This window comes from Anoplophora glabripennis, unplaced genomic scaffold (assembly GCF_000390285.2).
Source record: "Anoplophora glabripennis isolate ALB-LARVAE unplaced genomic scaffold, Agla_2.0 scaffold525, whole genome shotgun sequence".
Lineage (NCBI taxonomy): Eukaryota > Metazoa > Arthropoda > Insecta > Coleoptera > Cerambycidae > Anoplophora > Anoplophora glabripennis.
In genome coordinates, this window is record NW_019416791.1 from 359,851 (window position 1) to 365,850 (window position 6,000).

The following is a 6,000-nucleotide window of genomic DNA, read 5'->3' on the forward strand; positions in this document are numbered from 1 at the left end:
TACTATTCATTCGGTTTCAGTATTTCAAATAATATAAACCTAAAATGATGGTACAAAATTCATATTTTTTTTCCACTTGATATTGTCACTTTTCTGCAATATTTTCTATTGCGTTTGACATTACCAACATTATATTTTATAGTATAAATTCAGCGATATAAGGTTTGCCTACTTTTTTGTCATAGTTGTCAAAAAATGGAGGAATTAAATGAAAACAATAATTTAGTACTACTTTTTATTTTATTACAGCAAATGTTCAAAGTGGCCCCCATTAATTAGACACAATTATGATAATCATAATTATAATACAAGATATGCTGATGATCTGATTGTTCTGAAATGCAGGATTGACATTGCTAAAAAAATAGTTTGGACTTAAAACTTAGTAAGTAGATTCGCTCAACACAAACTTAACGTAATGAATTTTAAACTTTTTAAAACATTTACCAAGCGTTACTTAACTAAAAATTGTTTTTATAGCGTTCAAGAGTATATCAATAAATTGACATTTAAATAAATTTTACATATTCACTTACTGTCTTCTTTTTATATTTTATTTGTGTTTGTGATACAACATGTACCTTTTGTATATAAAATTGTCAATAAACAATACAAAAACCATTGCACAATGCCCAATTCGGTGTTCAAAGTTATCAATTACGTTTTGTATAACATTTGGTGTTGTCTTTCGAACTTCTTCTCTGATACGATTTTTCCATCCTTCAATAGTGTCTAGTCTGTTCACATACATTTTGCTTTTAAAATAACCCCATACAAAATAATCTAGTGGGCTTGAGTCAGGAGCGCGTGTTGGGCTTTCAAGCGGCCCTCTTCTGCCTATTCATCCATTTGGGAAAACTTCATTAAGATAATTTCTTACATCGCGGCAAAAATGTGTTGGAACCAGACAACACCAGCAGGCATATCGTGCTCATTAGGGTTAGGAAAAATTAATTCCAGGGCTGGAATCGGCAGAAAACTCAAAAAAATCCAGATAGATGTTGCCTGTCAAAATACCCTCAAAGAAATAAGGTCCCAGTATACGATATCCTACCATTCTAGCCCAATAATAAAGAGTAGGTACGTTTTTTAAAGTTATCTACTATTTTTTGTGTACCTAAAATCATGTAATTTCTTGCAAGGGTAGCTGTGGAATTTTTAGCAAAACTTCAAAACAAACAAACTGTCAATTTATTGTCAGTCTCTTGGAGTGACAGTTTAATTTAAGTCACAATTTTTCCAATATATATGGACAGACGAGTCAAAATTTACAAGAGAAGATATTTTTAATAGACATAATACTCATTTGTGGTCATCTGAAAATCCTCGTTTTATACGGGAAAGAAACTTTCAAAATAAATTTATCGTAAATGTTTTTTGCTTAATTAAAGATACACAATCAGATCGATCAACAGCTTACTGAAATGTTTGAAGATAGATGGTTGAGACGCCTAGGACCGTGGAATTGGCCAGTGAGGTCTCTCGACCTCACTACATTGGTTTTTTATGTTTGGGGAATAATAAAACAAAAAGTTTATTTTACACCCGTTCCTTCAAAAGAGGATTTGATTGCTCCAATACGAAGAGCGATCCATGAATTACCTGCAGCTGAAATAGCAAAAGCGATGACTGATGGTGTAATCTCTAGAATCCACAAGTGCTTAGCTGTTAATGGGAGTCATATTGAACACTTATGACTTATACATACTATGTATGAAGTTGATTTTTTAGAATTCTTCTTAACTTTATTCTGCTCATTGGTAGAAAATTGGGATATGTCTCATTAAAAACTGTAAATGTTCTGCTTAGAATCTCATTGCAATGTCTGTGAATAAATAATAGCTATCCTCGCAAGAATGATTTACATGATTTTAGTTGATTACACAAAAATTAGTAGATAATTTAAAAACTAGAAGAAATATGTATAGGAAACCCTGATAGCGTTTGAAAGAGAATAAAATTGTGTATCAGAATATAGAAAAACACACAGGGTGTTCCATTTAAAAAAACCGACTTATAAAGGTTTGAAGTTAACTAAACTCGGCATTAAATTTCTAGCACCCTGTATGCAATTAAGCCACTTTGAAAGTATGGATGGGAAGCTTAGGGGTCTAGCTATCCCCCCTATAAATATTGTTGCTTTATCTTTCTTACTATAAAATACACATAGTTTGAAGCTAGTCATTGTTTCTCTCCATTTTTTTGAAAAAAATTAAATATCTACGGTTAATTAATTAATAAACGGTTAATTTTAGGAATAGGGAAACTTCATAAAAGTCCACCTAAAATAACACGTAGAATCCAAAATTGCAATAATATTTAGGGTGTTCCATTTAAAATAAGCAAGTTGATGGCGACTTCCGGTATAACCGGAAGTGGTACGCGGACGCCATTATTTTAGTTGAGAAGGGCATGCCCGAAAACCCGGTATCCCAAATTTTCAAAATTCAAATCAAAGTAGTCTCTGAAATAATTCTAATGGGCCGTCACCTGAGACACCCGTATACTTATACCTACTATAAAATGTAGAGCGTCCTATTTAAAAAAAATGTCGGTTATGTTATAGGTCTGTCAAACATGGCTCAAAAAATAGAAAATATTGCAGGAAAGTGACAATTTCTATTTACTAATTTACCTGTTTCAGAGATTTTTTAAAATATGAACCGGAAAAAAATATGAATTTTGTTTCATCATTTTGGGACACAGTGTATATTCTAAAGTCAGGCCGTTATAGGAATTTTTGCTGGTTACATATTTCTGTATTTAATAAGAAGTTAAAAATATTGAGAATGACACTTTTCAAGACGAAAAAGTTTTAGAAGCAAAAGAAGAAACACCGATGCGTTTTTATAAATGTTTTACACAAAAGTTCGCAAACAATTTTAAACAGTTTGAATGTTTATTAGCAGCTATTTTGTCTGTGGCAAAAGTATGTAGAATTAGACTAGGCTTTATTGATTGTTATTTATCCAAACTAAGAGTGATTGAAAATTGGATTAAAATCATATTTAAGTACACGATCCAGGGGTAAAAGAAACATTTCATGCGAGACTTTTTGCATATTGTGTGTGTAAAAATTCTTAACCACGTTTTAAAAACATTTTATGATTATAAAGTTCTGCAAAATTACTAATAAATCGAAAATGAAAACGACACACTTACATGTTTATTTAATATTTCGAGTAAATAATATTGATTGAGTAAATCTCATTTTGTTTATGATACTGTGACACTATTTTTTACTAGAATTCAGAAAGAAGTAATAATAGTAATAATATAATATAATAAATAATACTTAGTAATAATCATAAATTCTCGACAAATATATAAATATTGTAGAGTAGTTTCAAAATTTCACGAGCCACGAAATGCGCGAAAGGCGTGGCGTATCCGCGTAATTCTTCTAATAAGCACGTTGTGAAAACATTGACTCAGAATTAGACCACGTTCCTCATTGCAACCAGAAATGAACTAAGGCGCTCGGGCATCAATAAACTCAACTGGCGAACGTTCGTTATATATTTTTATTGCTTAAATTAAAATAATAAATAATAGGTAATTTTATTATGATTGTAATCGGCTCAAAGGCTTATTTACGCTACGAGAGCTCGAGATAGACTGTGAATAATAGATTTAATGTTTTTAGGATGTAGAATAATTTAGGCGACGGTCGGAATTATGTTTCTGCGCATATGAAGGTCAAAAAGATTTTGAAACAACTCTACTCCTGTTAGTTAAAACACTATTATTGGTTTTCAAGGCGACCGTCTTTTTAATTTTATTATCAAGGGTGTAAAATAACCCACTCGCATATTTTATTACATCAAATATATTTTCTTTCATATCATTTCTTACTGTGTACCAAAACTGTTGCCCAATGCGCCTATAAGATAATCTTCTGGTCTTGTTTATCCCAGAAACTGACGGCAGAATGGGAAAAACCTAATATTAGAACTGTTTATTGAATTTCCACGTTTGATACGCGGCATATCAATAACCTCCGTTTCTGGACATTCCCAGTGGATACGCGTCCCGCAGGGACATTATATGTGTGTGCGATTGCCTTTCACGTCCCCGGCTTTGCGAATTCGATAAAATCTGAGAAGGAATGGCGAACACTCGAGATAATCTGCATGTCAAGAAAACTGCTGCGTGGTCTGGGGTTAACCAGAATCGGATGAGTGACCGACAGGAAGAAGGAAAGCTTCGCCGTGGATTTTCTTTACTACGCCTTTATGTCGGGCGAATGTGAAATGTTTCTTACAAAGTGTTGGGATTATAGTATTCATTGTCGGATTTTCTAGGTGCATTTTACTTGTACGGCACGTTTTCAGGCTATTTATTTACTGCTATGTGTTATGTTGCTGTGTAGATCTGGACGGTGTAAAAATACAGCGGATCAAAATGTTATAGTTTCCTAGTTACTAGCGTTTATGTTCTCCAATAAGTTCTTTCTTGAATTTTATATTTAATTTATTTAATAATTTAATACATAGTTCGTACTACGAGGAAAAGAACTCTCCTCAATCTGTCACGAAAAACCGATTTTAGAAATAAATTAAGTAGATTTTTTTTCAGGCTATTCCTTGACAATTTTTTTAACCAAACAATTTCATGAGCTATAGTTGTAACAAAAAAAAGATTTCAAGAATTAAATCTAGAAATGATGAAAAATTTCAACATTTGAGATATAGCTCTAAGAATTTAATTTTGTTTTATCTACATATACAGGGTGTTTCGAGATATTCAGTTGTTTTAAAAAAAATCAAGACTTCAGCTCTCTAAATGAGGTTAGATAGCGTCCCGTAAGAGTTGTAAACGTGCAGTTTTTACAATTCGTTTTGGCATAAATTACTATATCTTGTCATCTGTGAGCAAAACGTGTACGTTATTCGAACTCGGAAATACTGAGAGCTACTAATTTTACAAGTTGAAAAACTTTTGTTTCAAATGGAATGACCCATAATAATTGTCATGGGTGACTAAATTAAATAAGAAAAAAATTGAAGGTTCATAACTTTAAACGATGCAAAACTGTACTAAGGCACTTAACTTATTTAAAGTGCGATGGTTTTTCGGGTTATTATGCCGTGGCGTATGTACCTAGCTTCCACTTACATTGAGCTTTCGTAATCTTACCTAGGAATCCTTGACCTGCCTTTGTTGTTCTCGGGCTAGGATCTATGAGGGAGGACCAGCTATTAGAACCCTTAAGTCCGCCCTGACGTTGGTTTAGGTTCTTTTGTTGGTCGTAAGGCTGCATCCAATACTTCCAAACGTTTCGTCGTTCACTGCCGACATCTTCAGTAGTGAAGTTTCATCGCGATTGAGGCTTCAGTGTTGGGGTTAAGGCTACAAAAGCCTTAACACCATCCCCATCGGTTTATTTTCACCCTAGAAAACTACCTTTGAAGTGTATCCCATTCACTTCCGGAAACCCAGTATAATGAAGGTCTTTTAAAAGATTTGTGAAATGTTTTTAGTATTTTCTTTGATGTGTGTTACTAGTAGCAGTTTAACTGCATTTCGGATACATTATACGTATAAAGGTAATCCATCAAAACATGCAAAGTATAAAGAATAAACTTGAGATATTAGATGTGTTTCTATCATTTGAATGTCCGGAAGTCATGTGTATAACTGAAAGTTGGATTAAGGGAGGTGAAATTGGATATATTAAAATTCCAAGTTGCAATATTGCTAGTTACTATTGTAGAAAAAATTGTCAACATGGAGGTGGAGGTGTGCTTTTATTAGTTAAAAAACACTTAAATGCCTGTGAAATAAAACAGATTGTAAAGTTAAGTATAGATAAAGTTTATGAATGTTCCGCCATAACAGTTTCCATTGAAAAATTTAATATTTGTTTTTTATGTATATACAGGGTGTAACTTAAAGGTTGGGAATAAATTAAACAGTGGATTCTTTAGTTTAAAAAATAATTTTTTGTCATATGAACTTATGCTCTACGGGCTTTCTTTTCCAAGCTACAGGGCGCTA